Genomic DNA, 8,872 nt, shown 5'->3' on the forward strand with positions numbered 1-8,872 from the left:
ACCCTATGATGCAACAATCACACTACTGGGTATTAGGGATTTATGCAAAGAACACAAAAACACTAATTCAAAGGGATACATGCACCCTTATGATTATAGAAGCATTATTTATAATAGCCAAGATATGGAAGCAGCCCAAGTGTCTATCAATAGATGAATGGATAAAGAAGATGTGAGATAGATAGATAGAGGAATATTAGCCATAAAAAAGCAAGAAATCTTGCCATTTCCAATGACACAGATGGAGCTAAAGAATACAATGCTAAGTGAAATAAGTCAGTCAGAGAAAGACAAATACCATACGATTTCACTCATATGTGGAATTTAAGAAACAAAACAAATGATCAAAGGAAAAAGACAGAGAGAGAGAGACAGACAAACCTGAGAATTGGACTCTTAAGTATAAAGAACAAACAATGGTTACCAGGGGGGAGTGGGCAGGCGGATGGGTGACATAGGCGATGAGGATTAAGGACTTCACTTGTTGTGATGAGCACTCTATAATGTATGGAATTATTGAATCACTATATTATACACCTGAAACTAATAAAACACTGTATGTCAATGATACTGCAATTAAAATGAAAAACTCAATGCCTAAAAAAGCAGTATTATTTGATAAGACAATTAATTCTCAAGAAGCAACAAATTTGAAGAGAGAGAAAGACCTTTCTGACATTTCAATTTTCAGTTTGAGGTGCCTGGGGGATATCTAAAAAGTGACCTCTCAAAGGCAGTTGACTGAAGGGTCTGGAGTTCAATAGACAGGTTTGAGATAGATTTAGAGAAGTAGATATTATTAGTACAGTTGAAACAACTGGAGTGGTTGAGATCAATCTGGAAGTATAAGGAATGGGAAGGGGACTTCGAAAAGAAAAATGTCTCCAGACATGTATATATCTAACTGCTTATCAAAGGCTACATATCCTCTTGAACTTTATGTTCTAGATATAATGTATCACTTACAGCATTCCCAAAGTGCCAATGTATATGCTATTCCTTCTACCTAATATTACGTTTCTATCTCCCCCCTACTCCCTCGTTATTCTTCAGTTGATTCCTCTTCATTTTCCGGGACTCCATTTGTCATTGACCGAATCTGGAAATGTGCATTTTTTTTCTAACAATATGCATTCACATTCCTATCATCGTGCATATTGTGAGCTGAATTTTGTCCCTGTACATTTCATACGTTGAAATTCCAATCCCCAGTAGCTCAGAATGTGACCGTACTTGGATATAGGGCCTTCAAGGAGGTAATTCAGTTAAAATGAGGTCCTATAGGTGGGATCTGATCCAACATGACTGCTGTGCTTATAAGGAGAGAAGATTAGGACACAGACAACACAGAGACCATGGAGTGAACCTGTGAGGACTCAGTGAGAAGGTGGCCATCTGCCAGCCCAGAAGAGTGGCTGTAGAAGGAAACGACCCTGTCAGTATCTTGATGTGGACTTCCAGGCTCAAGAACTGTGAGAAAATAAATGTCTCTTGTTTAAGTAGCCTAGACTGTGCCACTTCGTTACGGCGGCCCTTGTACACGAATACAGTATTTTAACATGTATACTGTAATTGCTTAAATATATGACTGAAGTGAACGCATCATCCCTAGAGAACACCGGTATTTAAGGTACAAGGGAAGGAAACGATACCGTGAAGTAAAATTAAAAAGAAGTGGCCAAGATGCAGGACGAAAATGAAGAGAGCTGTGTCAAGAAAGCAAGGAAGGAAAGAGTTGGCCAGTATGGCTTCACAGATGTAGACAGAAGTCCAACTTATCGGATACATTTGAAATATGTGCAGTTAGTTGCAGGTCAATTATACCCTAATAAAAGTTTAAAAAAAGATCGACTAACATGACCAAATAACACAAAAATGTCAAGATAACTATTAAAGAATATTCATTGTATAAAGGCAACTAGGATATGTTTGTGAATATCTGGAGAAAGTGGAGCCAGGCAATATGGAATGAAGAGCAAAGTGTCCTTTCTGATACACCTATAAGACAACTCAACACAAAAGATGACTATGGACTATGGATGTTGTGGTTCACATAGGATAACAGGCAAATATATTCTAGGATATAGCAGATCTTTGAATTCTCAAGGTACATATTTTGGTTACCAATGCTAAAAATTTTACCCCTGAGCCTCACTCCGTCTCCTACAGCAGAAGCTATTCAGTTATGACCATATACTGTAGAAACTTTTAAAATTTATATTAGGTCTGTGACATCCTATATGTTGATCATGGTATGAAATAGGTCCCTGATCTGACTCACTTCACTAACACCTAGAACCAGCAATGTTGTGCTATGACTTGCACAATGAAATGACCTGCAGAGCTGTAAAGACAGTAATGCCCAGGCCCCCAGAGACCACACAGATGCCAATATCTATTGAGCAATATCTAGGCATCTAAATTGTATTTTTTAAAGCTTCCCAGATGAGTCCCAGTGTAGAGTGAGGATTGAGAAACATTAGTTCTCACCCTTGGACCATGAAGTTATTGGCAGAAACCTTAAAACTTATGAGAATTCTAAGAAATGAGTTTGTAAAATGAATGAATCACATGATCACACACACACAAAATTGATGGCACTATGTTTAATGTAGACATAGATCTTTTGAGGAAAATATAAATAAATTTAACCATATTACTTGAATAATGGTATCTTTCTGTCAAGTATTTTCTTAATCAACTGGTACTAAAATACAATTAAAAGTATTCAGGGATATAAATAGTAACATTAAAAACATAGCGTGAGACTCTCAATGGTTGGGATCCATTTACTACCCATGGTAGCATTTCCTAGTGTGGTTCCAGATGCATTTGGAAACACTACATATAGCGTATCTTTTTAGAGCCTGTGATAAAAATATTCTTTTAATTTTGTTTCGTCAGCATTCCAGAACTTATCTGAGCACAGAATCTTTCCTCCACTCCCACGAACACATATTAACATCCCAAGAGACACTGTTTTCCCAAGATATCCAATCCCCAACTGGGATCACTGCAGAAGGGAGAGAATAATGAAACCGCAGATGATTGCATTTACAGTGAGCACAATGTTGCAAGTGTTACAATTATCTTTACAATGAAGAATTATACACTTTCAAAGGTGGCTTGCAAGGTCAAAATGATTGAGTTTTGCTTTGTAGCTTTAAAAAAAACCCTAGATATTGATAATGATAATAATAATGACGATGATAGCTACAGTTGAATAATGTTCCAAGCACTATTCTAAGAACTTTATATCTATCTATCTATCTATCTATCTATCTATCTATCTATATGTTAATCCACAACACTAAAAAGTAGTTCCTGTTATTATTATTTTTATTTTAAAAATGAGATACTGAGCCAAATAGTGTTTATGAAACTTGTCCAAGGTCATAAGGCCAGTAGGTGACAGAGCTCGGTTTTTAATCCAAGTCTGAAAACCTTAAAACCTAATATCTGAACGACTTACACTCTACATATATGAAGTATATTGAAATGTACTCAAGGTACAGACGTAGACTAGGAAACTGAATCTCAAATTTTGAGCTAATTAAGATCTAGATTTTACAATTCGGGAATACAAGTTCAAATCTGGTGTAACCTGCAAAGAGCTGAAACTGCGATTTATTAGAAATGCTTGAAGGCCAGATAAAGTGATTTTTCTAGCTTGTAGTGGATCTGTATTAAATGAAAACCTAATGTTGGAGTGTCTGGGTGGCTCCATTGGTTAAGCATCCAAATCTTGATTTCAGCTCAGGTCATGATCTTGCAGATTCTCTGTCGCTCTGCCCGCCCTCCACCACTCACATGCTTTCTCTTCCTCTCTCTTAAAATAAATAAACTTAAAACCAAAAAAACCCTAATGTAATCCTACATCCAGAATTAATTTGTGTAGGAAGAACAAACAAGAGTGATATTTATACTATTAGTAATCAAATTTAAATACTTTAAAAATATGTAATTTGATACATCACTACTGCCTTCCGCTATTACTTTTAATAGTCTTATTTTTGTACAAGACAAAGTTGGAATTGTCAGCTGCTTTACTGCTTACTAGATATGCTTCTAATGGTTTGGGAAGAGCTTGGGAACAGTCTACTTCTTCTATTGAAACCATCCCCCATTAGGAAGATAGTTGATAATTAGAATAGGTTCAAGTTGAATGAGGCACCAATTTTACAAGCCAGGAAAATTTAGCCATGTTTCTTCTAGATTGTATACTATATGATGTCTCTGATTTCCCTAGAATGAGACCATAGGATGTGATGAATCCTAGTCACAATTATAACTAATCTGGCTTAACATCTAAACTTGTGTGGTCATCTAATATGGCTTCTGTATCAACTTGTGATGGGTGTCTTCCTAATTCGCTCAGATTTTCCTAGCATTTTCTGAAGATGTTTTAAATAAACGCATTTTGTGGGGGGGGGGGGTGTTGATTGGAGACAGTGATTAAATGATCACCTAATAAAACATTAAAATACAGTTATTTCTTGGAGATTCTGGCCAAGATGGAAACTCAGTCATTTACCACACCAATTTCCTCTCAAATCTACATAGAATGGCAAATTTAAATCAGCAGTGGAGGCTTGAAGGCATATGTTTCTGGTGGAAGTATAAATAGGTAATCTTTAGAGGGAAAGCTGGCAACTTACTTTGTTTAAAAGCCCTAAAAACGTTAATACACATATCAATTACACTCCTAAGATTTCATAATAAAAAGTAATCCATGGGGCACCCGGGTGGCTCAGTCGGTTAAGCGACTGACTCTTCATTTCGGCTCAGATCATGATCTCACAGTTTTGTGAATTCAAGCCCCACACCGGGCTCTGCACTGACAGCTCAAAGCCTGCTTGGGATTCTCTCTCCCCTCTCTCTCTGCCCTTTCCCCGTTTTTTCTCCCTCTCTGTTTCTCAAAATAAATAAATAAACTTAAAAAAATAATCCATAATAACAAAATAGAAACCTTTCCATTGCAGCTTTTGTCTTAGCACAAGCGGCCAAAACAAAAGAGCATAGAGAGGGTGGCTTCAACAAACAGAACTTTATTGTCTCCATTCTGGAGTCTAGAAGCGTAAGACCCAGATGTGGGCAGGGATGGTTCCTTGTGAGGACCGCAAGGGAGAATCTGTTCCAGACCTCTTTCTTATAGGTGGTCGTCTACTCCCTACATCTTCACATATCTTTCCTGGATGTGGGTCTCTGGGTCCAAATTTTCTCTTTTTACAACTGCATCAATCATATTCTATTAGGACCCACCCTCATGACCCTAATTTAACCTAAGTACCTCTGTAAAGATGCTATCTGTAAATAACGTCACATTCTTAGGTACTGGAGGCTAAGAATTCAACATATGGATTTCGAGGAGACACAATTCAATTCTTAACACATCTATGTGTTAATGGTTTTGTTTTTGTTTTTTTCTAATTAAAAAAATTTTTTTAAAACATTTATTCGTTTTTGAGAGACAGAGACAGAGCATGAGCGGGGCAGGGGTAGGGGCAGAAAGAGGGGAGATGTAGAATGTGAAGCAGGTTCCAGGCTCTGAGCTATCAGCACAGAGCCCGACTTGGGGCTCTAACACGCAGACCGCAAGATCATGACCTGACCCAAAGTCGGACACTTAAGCGACTGAGCCACCCAGGCTCCCCTGTAGTTTTCAAATTTAAACAACAAATATGCCCATACATTTGTAATCTGAGAGTATAATAAGTACTTTTATTTTCATTAAAGTAATACATGCCAGGGTAAAAAAATAAATCAAATAGTACAAAAAAGCTTTCTTTTATTTTTTTAATGTTTACTTTTGAGAGAGAGAGAGAGAGAGAAAGGCAGAGAGAGGGAGACAGAGGATCTGAAGCAGGCTCTGTGCTGACAGCAGATAGCCTGATGTGGGGCTTGAACTCATGAGCTATGAGATCACGACCTGGGCTGAAGCTGGACACTCAAACAACTGAGCCCCCTGGGTGCCCCTACAAAAAAAGCTTTGAAAAAATAAGGAGCAAGAGTCTCCTTCCCAAGATTTTGCCACTCACAGCTCTCTACTCCAGAAGCAATTAATTTAAACCTTTCCTTAAAAAGTTTTTTGGTGGTTATCTCCAAATCTCAAATTATAGCTTAAATTGCTATTTATTGATGTATCAACTTTAAACATTAATCGACTTCCTCTTTTGATACACAGCACATTATATCCTCTACCTTCCCTTCCAATACTTGTCAATACTTTCTAAGTCCCTCTCTTTTAAGTCACCTTTGTAACTTCAAATAATGTACTTAAAACTAAGTTTCTTATCCACCAAAAACCAGTTGGTGTTTCCTTCTCTGTTTTTCTTTAACAGTCACGTATGTTTTATTATTTAAAGCCAGAACTGAAGAACACAAAAGCAGTTAATTTCCCAAACTGTACGTACAATTGTGTAAGGTTTGGGTCCTTTCTGCTAGATGTCCAATGGGAGAGTCCCTAACTGTGAAATGTCATGAGCATCTGTGTTTTATTTCCAAGTTAGCATATTAGATGCTCCTGAATAATGCAGACCCTTCCTAGTAGGGCCATCTTCTCCAGGGTAGGTCTAGCATTTTGATGTGCCATATGTGCTGCTGCTGCTGGAAACTTCTGAGTTTTTCTATCGTACCGTCAGTGCATCCATTAGCTGCATCTGGCCAGATTCCTGGAATCTGCTAGCATTTTCTTGAGTCTGCCCTGGTTGCTCTGCAGGTCTGCTGCACAGTGGTTGTTCTGGGCTTCTCTTCCCTGATATTTTATTCTGTGTCCACTATTGCTTGAACTCCATGTATTCTTTTTGCTAGACTTTCTTGGCATACCAGAGCACCTTTTTGTTTTGTTTTTTAATTTTTATTTAAATCCAAGTTAGTTAATATATAGAGGGATAATGGTTTCAGTAGTAGAATTTGGTGATTTATCATTTACATATAATACCCAGTACTCATCCCAACAAGCGCCCTCTTTAATGCCCATCATCCATCTAGTCCATCCCCCCACCAACCTCCCCTCCAGCAACATTCAGTTTGTCCTCTGTATTGAAGAGTCTCTTATGGTTTGCCTTCCTGTTTTTATCTTCTTTTTCCTTTCCTTCCCCTATGTCCATGTGTTTTCTTCTTAAATTCCACATATGAGTAAAATCATATGATATTTCTTCCTCTGATTGACTTATTTCACTTAGCTTAACACACTGTAGTTCCATCCATGTTGCAAATGGCAAGATTTCATTCTTTTTCATTGCTGAGTAATATTCCATTATATATACATATACATATATATACACATTATATATATATATACATATATATACATTACATTATATATATACATATATATACATGTTATATATATGTGCATATGTGTGTGTGTGTGTGTATACACACACACACACACACACACACACACACATACATACATACCACCTCTTCTTTATCCATTCATCAGTCGATGGACTTTTGGGCAATTGCTTCTTAAGGGATTCAGGGTGGATGTGTGAACCTGTCGTAGTGGAAGGACTAGCTTCCCTTTCCACACTCCCAGGTATTTCATGGTCCTCGCAAGTAACATGGACACAGTATCCTCCACCAAAATCACTGGTTTGTAATATCATTCACAATAGCACTTGTGTAATTTTCTGCCATTAGAAATGCTTCATTTCTCCACAAGAGATGTTACAGCAAATTCTTAGGATTGGGGGGTGGGGTGGGGTGGGGGAGATAACCTGTGAGTGTGTGTGTGTGTGTGTGTGTGTGTGCACGCGTGTGTGTGTATACCACATCTTCTTTATCCATTCATCAGTCGATGGACATTTGGTCTCTTTCCATAATCTGCCTATTGTTGATAGCACTGCTATAAACATCGGAGTGCATATAGAGCACATTTTTCTAGCACCATCCTAAGAAAGGGTGCAGGAGAGATGAATGCATGAGTCCTCAAATTTCTGAAACTTTATAGGCTCTCATACTTGAATGTTAGTTTGGATGAGTACAGAAATCTAAGTTCATTTTCATTTTCCCTCAGAACTTTGAAGGCATTCACATCTTCATTAGCATCTGGTGTTGCTTGGGAGAAATCTAATGACATCTGATGCCTCTCCTTTGTGATGTGACCTTTACTGTCCTCTCTTAATTTGTCCCCGTGTAGTCAAATTTCACCATGAGCTCTCTTCCTCCCTGGCTGCTTGAGGCTCAGCCGCCATCATGAATGACACAGTAACTATCTGGATGAGGAAGTTCATGACCAACTGACTACTTCGGCGGAAACAGATGGTCATTGATGTTCTTCACCCCAGAAAGGCAACGATACCTAAGACAGAAATTCGGGAAAAACTAACCAAAATGTACAAGACCACACCAGATGTCGTCTTTGTGTTTGGATTCAGAACCCATTTTGGAGGTGATAAGTCAACTGGTTTTGGCAGGATTTATGATTCCTTGGATTATAGAAAGAAAAACGAACCCAAACATAGACTTGCAAGACATGGCCTGTATGAGAAGAAAAAGACATCAAGAAAACAGTGAAAGGAACACAAGAACAGAATGAAGAAAGTTGAGAACTTCAAAAGCCAATTTTGGTGCTGGCAAAAAGAAGTGAAGTATCTAGCAGTGAGCTGGAGACTGGACAACAGAAGGAGTAAAGATTCTGCAGTGACTGGGTGGTGATTGTGCAGATTTCTCATGACACGATTAATAAACTAAGAACTTCCATGTGTCTGGTTGTTTGGGGAAAAAAAAAACTTTCACCATGAAGCTTCTTATGGGTCTTTTTTTCATTTGCTGGTTGTTCAAATGGCCCTTTCAATCTGGAGACTTAAGCCCGAGCAGTTAAGAAAATGTTTTGGATAATTTCTGTCTTTCCATTTTTTATGTT

General features: G+C 38.0%; 1 pseudogene; it reads left to right on the forward strand.

Moving 5' to 3' along the window:
- Positions 1-8,202: 8,202 nt before the first annotated feature.
- LOC106976720 (40S ribosomal protein S24-like) lies at positions 8,203-8,596 on the forward strand (annotated as a pseudogene).
- The last annotated feature ends 276 nt before the right edge of the window (positions 8,597-8,872 follow it).

This window comes from Acinonyx jubatus, chromosome X (assembly GCF_027475565.1).
Source record: "Acinonyx jubatus isolate Ajub_Pintada_27869175 chromosome X, VMU_Ajub_asm_v1.0, whole genome shotgun sequence".
Lineage (NCBI taxonomy): Eukaryota > Metazoa > Chordata > Mammalia > Carnivora > Felidae > Acinonyx > Acinonyx jubatus.